At 32.0% G+C, this 12,884-nt stretch overlaps 1 long non-coding RNA gene across 1 annotated transcript; it reads right to left on the bottom strand.

Moving 5' to 3' along the window:
• Positions 1-7,666: 7,666 nt before the first annotated feature.
• Positions 7,667-9,720, bottom strand: LOC150038260 (uncharacterized). Its single transcript, XR_016524640.1, has 2 exons — positions 9,321-9,720; positions 7,667-7,855 (listed from the first exon to the last, which is right to left on the bottom strand). It is a non-coding gene; the product is annotated as an uncharacterized LOC150038260 (long non-coding RNA).
• Positions 9,721-12,884: the final 3,164 nt, after the last annotated feature.

The following is a 12,884-nucleotide window of genomic DNA, read 5'->3' on the forward strand; positions in this document are numbered from 1 at the left end:
ATAGAATTTTATGTGTGTGTAAGTTGGCAAATAAAATTGTTAATTCAAAACTAGTGAAGATCAAGCTGTTCCTTCACTGCATTTTAATAGTCTGAAAACCAAGGTCACAATGGTTCCTTCTCCCTGCTCACTTGCGGGGGACGATAACATTACTTTTGTTAATATTAGCTCTGGAGTATTTTTCTATTATTTACCTTCTCCTATTTGCTTTGACATGTGGCTCTATCGAGTCTTTATATTTGAATGAATCACCAATAGCTCTGTGCTGAGAATTTCCATCTTTTCCACAGCTCTATTTTTCAGTACACTTTTCGTGATGGAAATGAAGCATTCTCTAATTTCGGATGATTCAAAATCGTATTGATATAAAACAGATTGGCATCATTCACAATCCTCAAATCACAACTGAAAAATAAATGCAGATACGCAGATTCTCATCAGCTATAACTCAGAGAGGTAGAAATAAAATAGAGATGTTTTGAATTAGGATCGTTTACCATAGAGCATGAGCGGATTCCATGATGGGAACGACAATAATGGTCCTAAATTTGGGTAGCTTCCTTTTAGGATTAAGGAGCTCATTGGGGGCGCAAAGTTGAAATAGGATGTCTGGAGTTCAAATATCTATAGAGTTCATATATCTATGGAGTTCATACGTCTGTGTCTGGGTTTGAGGTGTAGAGTTATTTGGTCTGAGAGTTCACATGTCTGTATTTGTATTTAGGATGCAGAATTCATATATCTGGTTATCTGATATAGTTTTTTTTAAACTTTTTTATTCGATAATATGCTTTTATGATTACATTTTTTATTTTGCAACTTTTTTATTCAATAAGTCTACCTATATTTAAATAAAATATGGATTTCAATTTTTCTTTTAATTTTTAAAATTTATCTTTCTTTATTTCTTTTTTGGACAATGAACAACAATTAAACCATTATATTTCTTGTAGAAATATGTTTACATAGAATGAGAAACCAAAACGAAATCAAAACTTTTAATACTAGCTAATTTTTCTCTATGAATTTCATTATCATTTTCTTTTTTTTCTTCTTCTTCCTATTGTTGCTTTATATTTTTACTATATCATGAATTTTTTAATTAAATCTCCCCCATCATTATAACAGCCAATGGAATGTCACCACATTTTTACAACAACTTTACTTTCATTTCCTCTAAATTTGGAGGATCAGCAGAGAACAAATCTCTATTTTTTACTAATTTTTGTCCGAAAATGTTCCAGGAGTTTTTTTTTTTCTTTCATTGGATTGTTTTTTTTTTGTTATATGTTACATACATACTTTTCAACTACATACATACTTTTCGTCTAAATATTCTTAACACTCATTTGATATGTGAATTTAATTAAATGAAAATATTTTTTTACAAATTTCTAGTATAAATATTGCACTTAATGTACACAAAATAATATTTTTTATATAATCAACAACCCTACAACATACTTTAACCGTCATCAGTCTTATAATAATCGGAATTGGTTTTTGAAGTTGATTCTCGAAGATGATTTTTGCTGGAGTTTGTAGTCGGAGGTGGTTGTCGGAGCCTGAAGTTGGTTGCATGAAGGTGTATTGGAGTTGGTTGTCGAAGTTTGTCATCGAAGGTGATTTTTGAATCTCGGAGTTGGCCAGGCGAGAGTGGTCGTCAAAGTTGATCATCGAAGATGATCTCCGTTAGAGATTGTAGTTGAAGGTGACTGATGTAGCCCAAAGTTAGTCACATGAAGGTGATATTAGAATTGGTTGTTGAAGTTTGTCGTCAAAAGTGGTTGTCAAAGCCCCGATTTGGTCGTCGAAATTGCTCACGCAAAGGTGATCATCAAAGGTGATTTTCATTGGAGTTTATTGTCGGAGCCAATTCGTCGTCAGAGTTGGTAGCGCGAAGGTGGTTGTCAGAGGCTATAATTAGTTGTCGGAGTTGATCGCATGAAAGTTGACGAAGCTCGGAGTTGGTCGCGTAGAGCTTGCATCGGAGATGGTTGTTAGAGTCTGGATTTCGTTGCTGGAATTGTCATCGGAGGTGGTTATTGAAGCCCGCAGTTGGTCGCCAGAGTTGTCATCGAAGGTGGTTGTTAGAGCCCGAAGTTAGTTCTCGGAGTGTGACAACGATGGGTAGAACCATTAGAAAAATGGGAAGAAGGGAGAGTTGGAGTGAGTCTGAGTGAGTTGGTAAAATATACCAACTCAACTCTACCAACATCTAAAATTAGTGAACCAAACAATGAGTTGGTATATTATACCAGCTCAACTCATGTTGGTGAGCCAAATATCCCCTAAAGCTTATTTGATATCCTAGTGAAGCCACTTCACCATTTTGTTATAGAGTCAACAAAATGTTAACAGTAGAGACAAAGTAAGTACTTTTTAAAAGTTGAGGGATTAAAACAAATATTTTTTTGAAAGTTTAGAGACCAAAATAGAATAAGATTCAAAGGTCATGGACCAAAATAGGATTTAAACCTATAATATAGTATATATTTTAAATTTAACAAAAATAATTGAGTTTATAACATGAAATAGTATAATTGTTCTCATTTTTATCTTTTTTAATATAATGATGTATTTTAAAATTTTGAATTCAAAATCTTGATACATTGAAAACATAAAAAAGTTGTTTTCAGAATTTGCATTGTTTGGAACACAAAACCCGAAAACACTTTTTGAAAATAGATCCAGATCACTGTCAATCAAACATATATTCGTTGAACTTAGTGAATTTGAAAACATAAAATAGAATCTGAGTTGCCTACCAAACAAATCATAAATTTTTATGTTATGTCGTTTCGTTTCTAACAATATTTTTATAAATTAAGACAAGTTTTGAAACCTAAAAAAAGTAAATTTTTTAAAATTGATTTTGTTTTTAGATTTTGACTAAGAATTTTATGGTCTATTTGGTCGGCAATCTAGAACAAAACTAAGACATTAAATCTAGATTTAACAATTTTATGGTCTATCGGTTAGATTTAGTGTCCTAAATCTCGTTCATCTTGTAGTCTGTCATTTGTAAATATAAATTATTTATTTAATAAAATAAGAAGTATTTTATTTGACATTTAAATAGCATTAACTTAATCCAATAAACTAAGATCCAAAGTTGTTTAGTGAAACTTAAACCGTATATGGTAGATATATAGAGGATCATATTCAAGTAATAATCTAAAATGTCTGCAGTATATGGTTAAGATTGGATGCCTTATCTTGGTGGCACTGCGGATACGACCCACTCTGTATTGTTACATGAGTTGCAAATATTATAGACGATATGATCCACATTGTTCATGTGAAGACATGTGAGTGAGGGTATCATGTATAAAGAGTTTATATAAGATCGGACCATAAAATGATTAGTTTCTCAATATAACACTGTTGTTTGAAGAAACTAATCTTTCACTAAGATGACCATAGGTAACTTGACCTTAATCTTGATTGAGTTGTAACTCCTATCTATGAGAGTAATCCTTTGATCTGTATGTGTGAGATGACCAGTTTTGCTGACTCAAAATGTCTACCATTTTGGGAATTTGTCCGAGTAGGGAGCTAGGAACACAACTACATAAGATGAAATTCACTCATTCTTGTCATTAAGGAAAATAGATTGCTCCCTTAATAGTTGATTTCGGGTCTTGAATAATGAGGTCTCACTCTCTCCTTGGCCTAAGAGGAGTTAGTTTATAGTCGGACTATAAAGCATTTTTTCATTAGAGGAATAAGTAGCATTTATGGAATTAGATGTAACTACAGAAGTAAAATGATAATTTTGACTCAGTTGTAGTTACGAGCAATTTGTGAAGTTGTTGATTGGTTATATCTGATGGACACATAAATATATCTACAGTATGAAAATACAGTTGTCGGTCTTTAGTGGAGTGACCAGCAATTAATGAATGTTGATTAATCCAATTAAAGAGCTTAGTTAATTAATCTCTTATTAGAGTTTCTAATCTCTAGGTCCAAGATCTTCTTGTTAGCTCACTGAGGATAAAAACAATGAATAATTGTTTTCTAAATAATTTGAATTGTTCAAATTATTTATGGATTTTTTATATATAGAAAAAGTGTAGTTTATTAAGCCTCAACTGCAACTTTGGAATTTACATCTTTAGAAATAAAAGAACTAGCCCATAAATGAAACAAATTACGCCAAGCACCAGACAAACAAAATCTTCTAGCTCTCTTGGCAGCTTCATGGGCAATAAAGTTTAGATTTCTTCTGATGTGTTCAAATGAAATGGCCAAAAAATTCATCAGCAAGCTTAGAAATCTCCGCATGTAAGCATTCTACCTCACTATGAGAATATGATTTTTCTGATTCAGTAGTAACCTTTGAAATTCCCCAAATTCTTGTCGATCGAAGACCTTCTAAAATTGCTTTTATTTCAGGTAGAGGAGGAGTTGAGGTATAGGATAAGCAATCAAGAACTAATCCATTTAAGATTCTATTTGAGCTTCTACATACTACTCCCAACCCTAAACTTGAAAGAAATTTTCTCTAAGCAACGTCAACGTTAATTTTCAGAGCACCATTTGGAGGTCGTAACCATCTTGAACGGCTTGACACAGTAAGATTTAAAGCTCAATTAAGGTAGTCATTTGTAGGAATCTTGTATTTGGAAAATTCTGAAAAGTAATTTTGAATCCATGAAGCTCGGATTGAAGAATTGACAATATAGAAATTGTGCACAACCTTGTTCCGATCAGACCAGATACTCCAGCACGTCATACCAATTAGATCAAGTCCTTCATAATTGCATGAATTGTTAATGTGAATCCATATATTGATGAAGCTGATATTGAAATCGTCAAATATAATCTGACAATCAGAGATCGAACTCCAAATTTCAATGGCTCTTTGACATCCAAACAACGTGTGATCGATGGTTTTAAATTCTTCATTACATATAGGACAATAAGGTGTGATTTCCCTTTTCTTTTTAACATTGTTCTTGTTGGAAGAATATTATTTAGTGCTCTCCACAAAAAGTGTTTAATTTTGTTTGAAATTTTTAATTTCCAGAGATTTTTCCAAACATTAGCCACTCTGTTGTTACAAGAGCTTTCCATGTTGATTATATTCTCCATAAAGAGTCGATAACCACTTTTAACGGTGTATGAACCAGACTTTTCATAATGCCAAATTAACTTGTCAGGAATTCGTCTATTTGTTGGTATCTGTTTGATAAATTTTGCCTCATCCTGAATTGGTAAATTAGATAATAAATTTTCATTCCAACTTCCCATAGGATATAAAAAATCAGTCACCAGTAAATAAAAATTATTTATGGGAATTTAAGTAATGAATTATAGTAATATGATTAATATGTATAATGTATATTGATACATTACATAGTTAATTATAAATATGATTTATAATTAAAACTATATAATATGTGAGAGCAAAATATTTGAATGTGATTCAAATATTATATAGAAATAAGATTTATACTTAATATGTATTTGATTCATATTAAAACTATAAGTTATGAGAAAAAGTTGCATTATAATATGATTATTAATGCATATAATATTATTTATTAATAGTTATTCAATCATATTATAAATATTATATTAATATAATATTGAAAATAACTCCCCTGATATGGGAATAATTTCAGTAGAACATGAGAGGGAGTTAACATGAGAGAAGATTGGAAAAATCACAGACTTCTCTCACGCTCTCAATCTCTATGCTAATTCCTCTACCAAAAACTCTTATGGAGCCCACACTTCTATCTTCCTTGTTTCCCTAAGAATAACAAGGTCTCTGCGTAGTAGTGTCCAATTTGGAGAAAAGTTCCTGTGATTTTGAAGCAGTATTGTTCATGATCTCGAACGGGATTCTCGTAAAGTTTTGTGTTCGTCAAGGGTAAGTTTTTTTTTTTTTTTTTTTTCATATTGTTTTCGAAGCAGTGTAAGCATTATGTGTTAAAGCGTAACGGGCAACACAACTACGTTGCCCTTTTATGTTGTAACACAAAAGGGTTAGCATAATTAAGCTGCTAGCATAATTACACTCTCGACAGCATAACATTACGCTACGTCAAAAGGTAGACTAGTGTAATTATGTTGTTGGCGAGCGGCATTACGCTCCGACGTATCCTCATATGCACCAAACGGTTTCCAAATCGTGGGTTTGAGGCCAGATGTTAGTTTTTGGAAGCAATTTTGGCTATTTTATATAATTTTATTACTTTTTAATTAATTGAATTAATATAAGAGTTATATTATATTAATTTAATTTGTTAGAAGTGTCAATTTTGAATCTAACTTTTGTTGTTTAAATTATTTCCTTCATGTATCTTAAGTTCATCAACTCAATGTGCACATGTTAAATTCATTGTAAAATATCTTGTTTGATCTTTTTTTTCTCTAATCCTTAATTTTTTTAAAAAAAAAAAATCTCAACCATTTCACATGTCCTTCATGACCAATAATTTTTTTTTCTTATGTATATATCATTCCATAATATTTCATTTCACACCTTATGCAAAATCACAACTTTTTTCCCTTCATTTTTATGTTTATTTACTATTAATTAAATAGTGTCTTCTTTCTCACCTTTTTGTTAATCTTCACATCATTTATCTTTCTTACAAAAATCAAAAAATCAAAAAATCAAAATACACTTCCTTTTCTATTTATTGTTATGCATCTGAACATTCTGCACATTTTATTTCAGCAATTCATGTATCACATGTGATTCTTCAAAATTTATTTTCTAGTATCATTAGACTGGTACAAAAAAAAAAATCTTCAAAAGTAAAAACAAATATTTGAATTGCATTTTTGTTCGTACATCAAATTAATTTTCATCTTGACTTGACATATGCTTCTAGTTGAAGCATATGCCAAGTCCATGTCCATGTTTTCCAATACCATGTCTTCATATTGGTTTTAAATTTTGATTAAGTTCAACCTAATTCATGATTATGGTTGAAGCTTGCACAAGTCAAGGTATGAATCAAACCTTGTCCAAGATTTAGGTTGAATTTTTGCCTGACAAGATCTTTTCTATTTTGGTTAAATTCAACATAATCCACTATTATGATTGAAACCTATGCTAAACCTAGATCCTTAAAACCAAACCTTATCCAAGTCGAGGTAGAAATCTCATAATAAGGTCAATTGATTTCAGTTGAAGCATATGTCAAGCCTAGGTCCATCAAATTCAACATTCCAAGATTGAGGTTGAAACTCTTGCAAAACATGGACAGTTTCAAAACTTGGCTAGATTTTACCTTTGCCCTCCAAATCATTACTTTTAATGAAGAAGCAATTGTTTATCTATGTCCCTTAACACATACCTTAGTTATGCCGCATGATATTTGTCTTTCCTTGGCTTTTGACTAGTTGTAATGGTGCTTAATTTGTTTATCCTTTGCCCCAGTTTGTCACTTTTCTTGTAACAATGATCGTTTACTCCTAGTCTTCAACACACACCTTAATTATGTCATGTAGTGCTTATTATCCTTTGTTATTGGAACTTTTATTTTTACAATAGTGTTTGTTTGCCTCAAGTTGTCACTCAATTAAGCCTAGTCCTGTAACTGAGGTGAGCTAAGGTCAAAGTTGTAACAACCCGACTCCCTAGGAGGTAAATTTAAAAGACTTATGCATTTAATTTCAAATATTAAAAACAACAGTAGGGTATCCATAAATCATAAATGATAATAAATAAATCTGGAAGGGATTCTAAATAGTAAGTTTTAAACATCAACACTAAAAGCTAGAAAAACATGAAAAGAAGTTTAAATCTCATGAGCGGAAGCATAAAACTGGTCCCAGTGGCTCGATCACGAATTCTACTTGTCATTCGCCGGCGTATCCCTACTTTTACCTGAAACTAAACATGAAAAGAAAGGGGTGAGGATAAAATACTCAGTAAGTAACCCCACTACTGGGTCAGACTAAGCATCTGTGTCCTCTAGATACCTACCTCTAGTGAACATATAAACTACTCTAGTCCCCATGGGACACACATATATATGAAAGACTTATTTCTATCCCACTGTAGTTGAGTATGCCCACTACCTCTAGTAAGTCCTGTAGGATCCACAACCTCTGGTGAATCCCGAAGAAAACACAATCTCTTACATACACATGGTTATGCATATCTTCAAACCCACTTAATGTGTACCTCTTTCGTACACATGGTTTAGTATACACATAACCCCACTGAAGGTGTACTCTTTCGTACACCTGATTAAGTATACACCTTTTTCGTATACACCTAACCTACTAAGTATGTACTTCTTTCGTATATCTAGTTATGTATACACCTGTTTCGTATACACATAATCTACTGAGTATGCACCTCTTCGTGCATCTAGTTATGTATACACCTCTTTCGTATACACATAACCCACTGAGTATGTACCTCTTTTCGTACATCTAGTTATGTATACACCTCTTTCGTATACACATAACACACTGATTATGTACCTCTTTCGTACACCCCAGTACCTCTAGATATGTATCACTTTCATACACACCAACCCTAGTACATCTCTTTCATGTACTAGCGCCCTTGGACGTGCATTACTTTCATGAAGTTACATAGTCTGGAAAGGAAAGGAGATTGCATCTAACTTCATATTACATATAACATTCACCTAATCATGAATTCTCTAAAATCTCCTCATTGCCAACCCTATGTTAATTAACCTCAACATACATATTAATTCTAGTTTTAGATGGATCAACTGTAGCACATCACTTTCATGCACTAATTCATGTAAACAATACAGTATTCGAGATTTCGTAATATATCATACAGTCTACACATTCTCATAATAAATCGCATAACTATATATAAATCAGCAAATGTCTAATGCTCATCTAGCTTGCAGTCCAATAGGAGTGCTGCTTAACTCATCATTTAAGGTCATGCTCAATCATCATTTAACATAACTCAAAAATTCCAAATCAAGCTCATACGTAATCATATTCCGTTATATTACCACATGCTCATATATCCTTTAGAAGTAGTCCATCCAACCTCAAAACAATCAAAATTATTCAAAGAAAAACTGTTGCAGGATCCTCAGTGTTAAATCTACAGTGTATCGCCTGGCACAAAAGCGATTTATAAGATTATAAATCCAAATTAGTTCAACCAAACTTATCACCTCCTTGCCAAGCAAAGCCGAGTTTTCCGCCAAAATTGGTCTTAAACTTCAAACTTAGTGGGCCATCTCAAAATCCTCCCAAATCTTGATTCTAGAATCCCAACATTATGGATTAACCAAACCATACCAAAATCTTAGTTAACAATGAATCTCCAAAGTTTGAAAAAAACTTACCCAACCAGTCTCAACACTCAAAATCGACAAAACGGTGGCGAACGAAAGAGAGGGGTCTGGCGGCACGTGGTCTCTGGCGGCAGTGCGACGAGTAGTGGCCGAAAGAAGCCTGCGTGGCTGGGTGGCTAGGCGTCGAGTCTACTGCTGCACCATAGATCTGACGGCTGGAAGACGGCGCGGCGCGCGGTGGTCAGAGGGCTGGATTGGCGGCAACTCAGACGGCTTCTGCTGGGCGAGCGGCACGACGGCGGATCTGGCAGTGAAGGGAGGCGGTGCGGCGGTCGTTCGGAATGGCAGTGAGGGGAGGCGATACGTGAAGATAGGAAGAAAACTTTTTGGGAAGAGGGGGAGCCGTGCGTGAGGGAGATGGGGTGGGTTTTCTTTTTATTTAAAAAATGATAATGATAATAATAATAATAATAATTAAAAAAAGAAATAATATAATTACACTTAAATCATTTTCTTAATCCACTTTATACTATTTATTTTTTTCCTTTTTTAAAAGAAAATTAATTCTTGTCATTAATTTTCAAATTGAATTTCAAAATTGAATAATTTCAACACTTAAATTCTCACACTTATACTTCAAATCCAAAATTACAAAAATGCTCTCCAATAACAAAATTTACTGAAATTATATAAAAAGTGAAAATTCGGGGTGTTACAAAAGTTCTCTCAAACTAAATCAAACTCAAACCTAGAAGTGAGGTCAAAGTCTGTCTATCAGGTCCATTGTTTATCGAACCTAGTCCTAGAGTTAAGATCAATGTTTTTTCAAATTTTGGTTAAATCAAACCTAGTCTTAGAGTTAAGGTTGAAGCATGTCTATCAAGTCCAATATCTATTAAACTTGCCCTAGAGCTAAGGTCAATGTCTTCTCAAATTTTGGTTAAATCGAATCCAGTATCTGGAGTAGAGGTCAAATATTGTATCTATTAGGTTCATTATCTATCGAATTTAGCCCTAAAGCTAAGGTCGATGTCTTTTCAAAGTTTAGGTTAATCAAACTCTATCCTAGAGCTGAGGTTGAAGCCTGTATCTATCAAGTCCATTTGTTTATCGAACCTAGCCCTAAAGTTAAGGTTGATGTTTTTTCAAATTTGGTTAAATCAAACTTAGTCCTAGAGTTAAGATCGAAGCCTGTGTCTATTAGGTCCATTGTTTATCGAACCTAGCCCTAGAGCTAAGGTTGATGTCTTCTCAAATTATAGTTAAATCAAATTCGGTCCTGGAATTGAGGTCGAATATTTTATCAATCATGTCCAAAGACTTTTCTAACCCAGCCCTAGAGTTGAGGTTGTCGTCCTTCCTCAAATGATAATTTCGTTTCCTTGAAGATTAATATATATATGTATAGCTCAAATACTTCATCTTCTCCTTTGTCCACCTTTAAATATTTTCAGGATGTACAAAGGAGGTAAATTTCTTATATTGTATTTTGTTCGGCTTATTTTTTATTTTCATATATATTTTTTTTAAATTAGTCTTCCACTTTTTTTCATGATCTATTATTATTAAACTTCATAATATGAAAAGAAAAAAAAAAGATTGAATCTGATTTGAAATTAGTTTTTAATTATCAAAGATTGATTTTACCAAAGATATCATAATTTTTCTAATTCTCTCTCCCCACTCACTCATATCTCACATATTATTTCCCCTCTTCCCTATTTTTTCTCAACCTTCCCATTTTTCTTTCACTCCTATTCTCTTCACACTTTCACGTCTCCTTCACCTTCCTCCCCTCCCACGTTTTTCCATACTTTACACTCTTTTTTCACCCATAACTGTCTCTTATTTCTCTCCCACACTCACACAATAACTAACCTTTTTCCCTCTAAAATGAAGCTCTCTATGGAATATAAGGGCGGGATAACCAATATTATCAGAGAAAGGAATTAAGGCCTCTTTTTCGCTCTTTGTCTAGATAGGATCAAATATTTTTTTTTCTTATAAAGATATTGTAATTAAAATGTGGAGTGGAAGAATTGAACTTCAAGCCACGAGGTTGATAATATGAACGGTAACTCTTGTTGACATAGGATCAAATATCTTCTTCTCTATCTTTCCTCTTTAATTTTACATTATTTTGGGGAAAAGATGTGAGAAGGTCTATTTTTCCTTTTTAATTTTACATTATTTTTGGGGAAAGAGAAGGTTTTTTTTTTTTAATGGAATTTGAGAGTTTTTTTTTTTCCCTTTTTTTATGTTCTGTATTGGGAAAGGAAGATGATATCCTTTATTTAAAAAGTTTTTTTTCCTCTTTTTTCTTCAATTTTATATGAGAATGAATCTTCATAAAATGATCTTATCTATCTCCCATTTTGATTTTAAAACAAAAATCTTCTCTTATACAATTTTTGACCAAGTAAACGTTGACAAGGTGCAATTTGTTGCGTTCTACATCTCACGTTTGCATTCTGATCTTTTATTTATTTATTTTTTATCTCGTTTCGAATGAATTGATATTGGACATGAGAAATTAATTATGTATTTATGTAAAGTGAACGCATCCCTCTATATTTACCGTGCTTTGTTTATTTATTAATATTATTTGTATGAATTTTATATTATATTTGATTGGGATATCGAGTATACATGTCATAGTTATTGTGAATAAATGGTTAAATCTTTTTAATTTTGTATATATTTATATAAATCTTAAATCTACTCTAATCTCGTAATTCAATTTTTTTAAAAAATTTTAATTAAATGATTGACTACTTTCTTTATGTTAAAATTAAAATTGAAGTTAATATTTGGGTTTAAGGTGGAGTAGTGTTTTCTTTATGGGTTTTTGCTAAAATTTCATAAATACATGAAATATCTAACCAAAATTAAAATTGAAAGCTAGTGTTGTTTTTGTGAATTATTCTAATTCATAAATACATAAAAATTCTTCAAATAGAATATTTTAAAAAAACAATAAAATTGAGAAAACAGTGTTCCTTTATGGGTTCTATGGTTAAAATTCCATAAATACATTGAAATTCTTACTAATTTAAAATTTTATTCACAAAATTAACCATTTGAATTTCAACCATCAATAACAAATTTTTATTGAAAATGAGATTTAGTGTTCTTTTTTTGAAATTTATTAATTCCTTAAATATATGAAATTTCTCATTAAACACCAACAACGGAGATTAGAAACATCCAAGTTTGATGCTACAATGTTCTTGGGTGCAAGAAATTATTTTAGAAATCCTAAATAAATTTTCAATTTATTTAATGGCTTTGATGCCACTCATAATTATTAGCTCATGTTTTATTTCTAAGATGTGAGTTAATAAACACAAATAAAAACAAAGTAAAATAACGTTTTGTGGACCTTATTTTTTTTAATTGAATAATAAAAGATAAATTTGGTAACGGTTTTTACGAGTATTTTAGGGTTCTAACACCTTCTCTACACACACAAATGACTCCCGATTTATGTAAACCAATATTTGTTTTAAAATTAGGTGACCAACCACGCCTTTAATATGGTTGGTGGTGACTCCAAAACTCCTTATGTAAAGAGATCCATGAAAAATGATGTCAGCGGCTCTGTGTCGCGATCAC

Source organism: Benincasa hispida, chromosome 1, assembly GCF_027475165.1.
Source record: "Benincasa hispida cultivar pf3 chromosome 1, pf3_genome.v1.1, whole genome shotgun sequence".
NCBI lineage: Eukaryota > Viridiplantae > Streptophyta > Magnoliopsida > Cucurbitales > Cucurbitaceae > Benincasa > Benincasa hispida.